Source organism: Crocodylus siamensis, chromosome 1 (assembly GCF_052110815.1).
Source record: "Crocodylus siamensis isolate JL-2025a chromosome 1, ASM5211081v1, whole genome shotgun sequence".
In the NCBI taxonomy this organism is placed as follows: Eukaryota; Metazoa; Chordata; order Crocodylia; family Crocodylidae; genus Crocodylus; species Crocodylus siamensis.
Genome location: NC_143395.1, coordinates 129,032,412 through 129,041,476, shown reverse-complemented (window position 1 = coordinate 129,041,476; position 9,065 = coordinate 129,032,412). Strand labels below are relative to the sequence as shown.

At 46.4% G+C, this 9,065-nt stretch overlaps 1 long non-coding RNA gene across 2 annotated transcripts in view; it reads left to right on the top strand.

Annotated features, from left to right (window-relative positions):
• Positions 1 to 581: 581 nt before the first annotated feature.
• Positions 582 to 9,065, top strand: part of LOC149873319 (uncharacterized) — a 212,688-nt gene continuing 204,204 nt past the window's right edge. For both annotated transcript variants that reach the window (XR_016441802.1, XR_016441803.1), the window contains exon 1: positions 582 to 682. This is a non-coding gene — a long non-coding RNA (uncharacterized LOC149873319). The remainder of the gene's footprint in view (positions 683 to 9,065) is intronic.

The following is a 9,065-nucleotide window of genomic DNA, read 5'->3' as shown; positions in this document are numbered from 1 at the left end:
TACTATTACAGGGTAGAAATAGAAATAGTGATTCTACTCTGTAACACCTGTACAGGGTAGAAACAGTGATTATCCTGGTAGAAATGTAACTATGAGAGTCCAACCAAAGCCCTTGAAATAGGACTTATATGGGATTTAAGTTGAAAACAGGCCCTACTGATGATGTTTCATGGAGACAAATTTCACCACTAACAATGCTCTGCTATGACAAGAGAGATCCACATCTGTTGGTAGAAGCACAGGTGATGACTGGAAATGGTTAGACTTTGTAACATGGTCCTCACCCATGTGGGAACAAGTGATGCAACCTTGAGTAGTCCAGACTGTGTCATGAGTGACTACAGGGCTCTGGGGACCAGGCTTAGGAAGATGGGGGAGCAGGTGGTCTTCTCATTAATCCTCCTGGTCAGCGGTCACAGTAGCCATCATCAGTAGTCACCTGTTTCAGAGAAGTCAACCCATGGCTCCGGAGTTGGTGCCATTTTGGCTTCCTGAACCATGATCCGCACTTCCATGCAAGGAACCTCCTGGGATGCGATGGGCTTTATCTCTCTGCAAAAGGTAAGAGTCTCTTTTCTTTCAGGTTGGCTGACCTCCTATGTCAGGCTTTAAACTAAGTACAATGGGAGATGGAGAGAGTCTAGAACCTACAAACTGTGAGACATGCAGCAGTACACCCCAAGTAAGTACCAAGGGGCCCTTTGGGCATCAGAGTGGGGGTGGGAGGGGTACCAAAGGCACCATTTGGAGGGCTCAAGTGCCTCTATACTAATGCTAGGAGCATGGGAAACAAGCAGGAAGAACTCGCACTTCTGCTTCCAGATAATAACTTGGGTTTAGTGGAGCTAATGGAAACCTGGTAGGACCCTGCTCATGACTGGGATTTGAGGGCTACAGGTTGTACAGAAGGGACAGAGTAGGGAGGAAAGGGCGTGGGGTTGCTCTCTATGTAAAGGAGCATTATACATCTACCCTAATCAAAATGGGATCAGAGGAGGAGAAAGTTGAGGCATTGTGGGTTAAGATGCATGGAGGTAGAGGGGAAAGGGACTTGGTGGTGGTCTGCTACAGACCACCACACCAAGAGAAAAAGCTAGACTTGGAAATCTTGAGGCAGCTCTCAGAGGCTGTACAGCCTAGGGACATGGTTGTCATGGGGGACCTAAACTGCCCTGACATCTGCTGGGAGAAGCAGTCAGCCAAATCCAAGCATTCACATAGGTTCTTAACCTGCACCAGAACCTTCACCAAATGCAGGAGGTATATGGTCCCACTAGGGGGAATGTCTTACTGGACTTGGTGTTGGTTACAGGGGAGGACCTGATAGGGGAGCTGCAAATTCGTGGTCACCTTGGAGACAGTGACCACCAATCAATCCAATTCACCATATGGCATAGGCTGGGTTAGATAACCAGTAGGGTGGAAGTGCTTGACTTTAGGAAGGCTGACTTCAGTGTCTTTAGGAGTCTAGTCAATGACACACTGCAGAAGAGTATTGGCGAGATGGGAGTCCAGGAAGGGTGGTCATTTCTAAAGGAAGTGATCTTTTGGGCGCAGAGGGAGACTATCCCAGTACAAGGGGAAAGGGCGAAAGGAGCCAAAAAACTTCCTTGGCTAAACAGGGAAATCCAGGGGAGCCTAAGGGCCAAAATGAAGGCATATAGGTGGTGGAAGCTACCAAGGAGGAGTATACCTAGTTGGCCCACACTTGCAGGGAGGCAGTTAGAAAGCAACTACAGAGCTAAGGCTGGCAACACAAATTAAAGACAACAAAAAGTCTTTGTTTTAGGTATGGAGGGAGTAAAAGGAAGGTGCAGGGCAGCATAGGACCCCTACTGAACAAGGAGGAGCAATTAGTTACAGACAGGGGGAACAAGGTTGAGCTATTCAATGAGTTTTTTGCCTCGGTGTTCCTGAACAGGGGTCAAGATAAAACTCCTAATCGGTTCTTAGATGGGCATCAGAGGGACACCAGCCCACCAACTGTCGACACTGACTTGGTGCAGAGTCACTTGGATGGACTGGATGTATTCAAGTCAGCAGGCCCAGATGAGCTGCGTACGAGGTTACTGAAGGAATTGGCCGATGTCATAGCAGAACTACTGGGCACAGCTGTTTGAGTGCTTGTGGCGTTCGGGTCAGGTCCTGGAGGACTGGAAAAGAGCCAATGTGATCCCTATTTTCAAGAAGGGGAGGAAGGAGGATCCAAGTAATTATAGGCCAGTCATTCTCACCTCCACCCTTGAAAAGGTCTTTGAAAAGATTATGAAGGATCATATTTGTGGGAGTCCAGTAGGGAACTAATGCAGGAGGGAAACCAGCATGGATTCACAGCAGATAGATTATGCCTGACCAATCTGGTTTTGTTTAATGACAGGGTCACAAAATGCTTAGATGCAGGATTAGAGGTGGATGTTGTTTTCTTGGATTTTAGCAAGGCCTTCGATACAGTATCTCATCCCATTCTCATAAATAAATTAAGAGGCTGTAACATAGATGTTTACACCGTCTGGTAGGTGGCAAATTGGCTTAGCAGCCACACTCAGAGTGTGGCAGTAGACAGGTCGGTATTGACCTGGAAGGATGTGGGTAGTGGGGTTGCACAGGTTTCGGTCCTTGGACCTGTACTCTTCAATATTTGCATCAGCGACTTGGATGTTGGTGTGAAGTGCACTCTGTCCAAGTTTGCGGATGATACTAAATTGTGGGGTGAAGTGCACACTGGAGGGTAGGGAATGATTGCAGGCAGAACTAAACATGTTAGAAAAGTGGGCAGTACACATTAGAATGCAGTACAACAAGGACAAGTGCAGAGTGCTGCACCTAGGGCGCAAAAATATCCAGCACATCTACTGGCTGGGAAGTGACCCTCTCAGTAGCACAGAAGTGGAAAGGGATCTTGGAGTCATAGTGACAAAATCTCAGCAAAGCTAACCACATTTTATCATGCATCAGCAGATGCATGACAAATAGATCCACGGAGGTGATATTTCCCCTCTATGCAGCATTGGTCAGACCGCAGCTGGAGTGCTGTGTCCAGTTTTGGGTGCCATACTTCAAGAAGGATGGTGATAGGTTTGAGAGGGTCCAGAGAAGGGCCACTCATATGGTTAAGGATTTACAGGCCAAGCTCTAGAGACTGAGGGACCTGGACCTCTTTAGCCTCTGCAAGAGAAGGCTGAGAGGTGAGCTTATGGCTGCCTACAAATTTATTAGGGGGGCACAGCAAAGGATTGGAGATGCTCTGTTCACCAGGACACCTCTTGGGGTAACAAGGAACAATAGTCACAAACTGACAAAGAGTAGATTTAGGCTAGATATCAGGAAAAACTTCTTCATGGTGAGGGGTGGCCAAAATTTGGAATGGGCTTCCAGGAGAGGTGGTGCTCTCCCCTACCTTGGGGTTCTCTAAGAGAAGGCTGGATTGGTATCTGGCTGGGGTCATCTGACCCCAGCACTTTCCTGCCCATGGCAGGGGTCAGACTCAATGATCTGTTGAGGTCCCTTCCAACCCTAGCATCTATGAATCTATTAATTAACTTCCTAAGGGAATTCCAGAGTCATAAGGATTCTGTATGCCAGTTTTGCACAGAACTAGCAAGCCTTCATTTCCACACACGCACACACACCTCAAAATAAAAACAAGATATGTGTGGTTCAGAAGACAGATGAAAGCAGTCAGCACTGGAGTTGAAAATGCAAATGCCATTATCAGGTTTGTCACTGTTCCAGTTAATAAAGATTCTGGAATCTTTTTTAGACAGGATACAAAGAAACACGTAATGGGATTACAGACACATAGCAGGTATCATGCCATTAATTTTTCCTCATGTCTCACTTTACACCGTAATTACACTTACAATTTAATAGTAACAATTTGGAGTGAAGAAGGCCATGTGACCCCACAGACCCTGTAATATTTCTTTCCTCTAAATGTCTAACTTTATTTTCCCTATGTCAAAGAACAGGATGCATTTATAGCTCTGTTAAGTACTGAAAAATCACCTCTTATCATGCCAAGGCCCTGCCCCACAGCTCCCTCAGGGGTGTCAACCTTTCAGCCAGGAAAGCCTGGCCCATTAAAAGTGGTCATAGTTGGCCATAAAGATCACTGTCAAGTGAAATCAGACAGAGCCTTTCCCCCAGGGACTAAGCATGCTGCCTCTGCTGTCATTTCAGTCCCATATGGTCCAGAAACATGACATACAAAGAGTGGGAATACAACTCAGGCTTCTTGCATGGTAATGCAAGACACTATGGCAAGGTCATTAAAGTGGTCACCCCTTTTTCAGTTTCAGACATATTGTACTCACAACTGCAGGTGCAGTTTTTTATCTTTTGGTAGTTAGACTTCTATAAAAATGCATGATTAAGATAATTACATGTCACCTAATCCACATTAATCCAGGTCCTTTCTTAGCTTCAGTTTATGCTCCTTTGTTTCTGAACCTCTCAATGCATTTCATAGCACCTGGATTATTGCACCATATTCCAGGTATAGTCACACAAGTTCTTTAAGCAGTGCAGAAATGGTTACTTTTTCTTTGTATACATCCTAGATTTATTTTCCAAACCCTTAAAGGCAATGAAGCCTAGGTTTACAAGGGGATTTAGGCACAAAAAAGCCTCTTTAGGCATTTAAGTCCAACATTTGGACACTGCTTACATCCCCCAAATCCCCACCTAACTCTGTCAGCACCAAAAGTCCCTCAGTGCTTATGTTTCCAGAGGCACCTATGTTTCTGCTGCTGTGCATGCACACAACCTCTTCAATCCTGTCATCTCAAAGTAGCTTGCTCACATCTAAACCCTAGCTCACAACTAAGCCCCACCAGGATTCACAGAATAAGTGTGCTCCTGTCAGTCTCATCTAGGGGCATGATCTGGTACTTGTGCTTTGGGAACACCTCACCCACACAAAAGAAGACCTTCCCCTTTTCCCCTTTTGACTCAATAGTCAAGCAGTTAACACTTCCACCCAGGTCAAGAAGTCTGAATGCGGACTCTCACCCTATAGTTATTTCACTTTTCATGAAGACTTAAATATAAATAAAATGGAAGTCAGGTCTTACCAGGGGAGTGCCCTAGCCATTGGGCTATAGACTTTTTCTCACCTCTTGCTCTCTCTCTGGCACAAAAAAAATACCTAGTTATTTTATGCCAGGTCTGTCCATCCTCTAAGTGGCTTGGGGCTTCACACCAGGCTGCACCAGTGGGGATGCACTAGTACAAGCTATGGATCATTTGCTTGTACTAGTGCATGGCCCATCCTGCTGCACCACATGTGTGGATGGCAACCTGCCTCTGCACTGTGCACATGGGTGACCACTCCCTCCTCCACAGCTTGGTATTCTTGAGGAATGACCACCCCTCCTGGACCCCCAAAGCATCTAGGCTCTTGGTTCCTAGTACCCTGCTAACCAATCCCCTGAGCCTATTAAAGTCAGCCTTTTTAAAGTTTAGCACCTGTGTCCTGATAGATATAGTGCCTGCCCTTCTTTGGATAGTGAATTTTATTATTTGGTGATTGCTGTCCCCTAAGTTGCCTTGAATCTGCAGGTCCCCCACTAGGTCATCCCCTGTGGCCAACACCAAGTTGAGCAGGGCGTTGCCCCTGGTGGAACTCCTTACCTCCTGTGTTAGGTGGAGGTCCTGAATACAGGTTAAGAACCTATGTGAGCAGCTAGATCTATCTGACTGTTCTTTCCAGCATATGTCTGGGTAGTTAAGGTCCCCCATGACTACCATATCTCTAGACCGCACAGCCTCTGAGAGCTGCCTGGAAAATTCCCTGTCTACCTCATCCTCCTGGTGTGGAAGCCTGTAGTAGACTCCCACCACCAGCTCCCTTGGATCCTAAACCGCAGAGTCTCCGCTTGTCCATCCTCTGATCCCAAACTGATTAGGGAAGATGTGTTCTGTTCTTTGAAATAAAGAGCAACACCCCCTCCTTCTTCCCTCCTCTATCAAGTTGTTGGAGAGTAGGTTTAGATTGGACATCTGTAAGAACTACTTCACAGTTAGGGTGGCTAGGATCTGGAACCAACTTCCAAGGGAAGTGGTGCTGGCTCCTACCCTGGGGGTCTTTAAGAGGAGGCTTGATGCCTACCTAGCTGGGATCATCTGAGCTCAGTTTTTTCTCCTGCCCAAGCAGGGGGTCGGTCTTGAAGATCTACAAGGTCCCTTCCGACCCTACTTCAATGATTCTATCTCTCCTATACAACCTATAGCCTTCTATTCCTATCACCCAGTCATGAGTAGAGTCCCACCAGGTTTTAGTTAGTCCCACTAGGTCAAAGTTATTGCTCGCAAGCAAGAGTTCTAGATCCTCCTGCTTGTTTCCCATGCTCCTGGCATTTGTATATATACACTTAATTTCCATGCTGACTGCTCCTGGAACCCCCTTATACTGCTGTCTAATAGGTTCTTTGATACTTACCTGGGCTGATCTTTTGGGTATCTCATGGTTCAATGTTCCATGAGTCCTCCCCTTCCCCTGATGAACCTAATTTAAAGCCCACCAGAGGAGATCAGCTAACCTGAAAGAGAACACCCTCTCTATTTGGCACTGGTGAGGCTACATTTGGAGTGCTGTGTCCAGTTTTGGGCCACCCACTATAGAAAGGATGTGGGCAAGTTGGAGAGAATCCAGCAGAGGTCAACGAAAGTGGTGAGGGGGCTGGGGCGCATGACTTTTGAGGAGAGGCTGAGGGAACTGGGTTTAGTTAGTTGGCATAAAAGAAGACAGAGTAGGGATTTGATAGCCACCTTTAACTACCTGAAGGGTGGTTCTAAAGAGGATGGAGCTGGACTGTTCTCAGTGGTGACAGATGACAGAACAAGGACCATAGGTCTCAAGTTGCATCTAGGGACGTTTAGGTTAAAATTAGGAAAAACTCTCTCACTAGGAGGGTGGTGAAACACTGGAACAGGTTACCTAGAGATGGTGGAATCTCCATCCTCAGAGGTTAAGGCCCCACTTGACAAAGCCCTGGCTGGAATCATCTAGTTGGGGATGGTCTTGCTTTGAGCAGGGGGCTGGACTAGATGACCTCCTGAGGTCCTTTCCAACCCAAAATTTCTATTATTCTATTAACGTGCTTATCTCCTTGTAGAGGGACTGGGCTGGGGGTGGGGGGAGGATCAACCAGGCATGGACAGGGATGAGCTTGCACCTCTTTGCTTGCTTCCTCACACCTCACGGCACCCTTCAAAGGATTCTGCAGCACCCCAGGGTGCCACAACACCCTGGTTGAGAATCACTGCTCCAATAGTTAGAAATCGTCTTCTAATTTCCAATCTAAATGTATCTGTATACAATTTGAAACTATTTGATCTTGTGATGGCACTATTTTTCTACCTAAAAAGCTCTGCATTTCATAATATTCACCCACAAATGTAGTTATAAACAGTGATCATACCCCCTCTCAATCTCTATTTTGCTAAAGTAAACAAGCCAAGCTTCTTTAACCATCTTTCATAAAAAATGGTCTCCATTCCCCTGACAAGTTTAGTGACCATCCTTTGGATTTGTTCCAGTTTAAATTAATCTTTGAACATCAGTGAGCAGAACTACACACAGTATTCTAGATGGGTTCTTAACAATGCCTTGTACAATGGTATTAGGACCTCATTGTCTCTATGGCATATCGAGGTGGCAGTCACTCATCATGGTGCCCTGTGACCAGTGGGGTCCCTCAAGGCTCTGTCCTTGGACCCATACTGTTCAACATCTTCATTAATGATGTGGACACTGGAGTCAGGAGTGGACTGGCCAAGTTCGCCGATGACACCAAACTTTGGGGCAAAGCATCCTCGCCAGAAGATAGGCAGGTGATCCAGGCTGACCTGGACAAGCTCAGCAAATGGGCAGATGAGAACCTGATGGTGTTTAACACCGAAAAATGCAAGGTTCTCCACCTTGGGACGAAAAACCTGCAGAATCCTTATAGGCTCGGCAGTGCTACGTTGGCTAGCACTATGGAAGAAAGAGACTTGGGGGTCATCATTGACCACAAGATGAACATGAGCCTGCAATGCAATGCTGCAGCTAATAAAGTGACCAAAACGCTGGCTTGCATCCATAGATGCTTCTCGAGCAAATCCCGGGACGTCATTCTCCTCTTGTACTTGGCCTTGGTGAGGCCGCAGCTGGAGTACTGCATCCAGTTTTGGGCTCCACAATTCAAAAAGGATGTGGAGAAGCTTGAGAGAGTCCAGAGGAGAGCCACGCGCATGATCAGAGGTCAGGAAAACAGATCTTATTACGATGATAGGCTGAGAGCCATGGGACTCTTTAGCCTGGAAAAGCGTAGGCTCAGGGGTGATCTGGTGGCCACCTGTAAGTTTATCAGGGGTGACCACCAGGATCTGGGGGAACGTTTGTTCACCAGAGCTCCCCAAGGGATGACGCGGTCGAACGGTCACAAACTCCTGTAAGACCGTTTCAGGCTGGACATAAGAAAGAATTTCTTTACTGTCCGAGCTCCCAAGGTCTGGAACAGTCTGCCAGCAGAGGTGGTTCAAGCACCTACATTGAACACCTTCAAGAGTAAATTGGATGCTTATCTTGCTGGGATCCTATGACCCCAGCTGACTTCCTGCCCTTTAGGCAGGGGGTTGAACTCGATGATCTCCCGAGGTCCCTTCTAGCCCTGATGTCTATGAAATCTATGAAACATACTCCAAATACTAACATAAGACCACACAACCTTTTTTATAGTACCAGCCCACTGGTAGCTCATGTTCATCCTTTGGACTACAAATATAACCTGGTCCTTCTCTTTCTCATTGGCTCAGTTCTATATATGCCAGTTTTATATAGCTGACACCCTTCTTATTGGTCTCTAACTACATGGCTTTGCATTTCATGCTGTTAAACTTCAGTCTGTTTTTTATCCTCCATTCCACAAGCTTATCTACTTTTTCCTGTATAATAACCATGTGTTCCACATAGGCAATACTCCCCAGTTTACTGTCATCTGCAAATTCCGTGAGGACACTTCTAACTCCAGTACCTAGGTACCTCCTTATCCACATCTCATGAGGCATGGTATCAAAAGCTT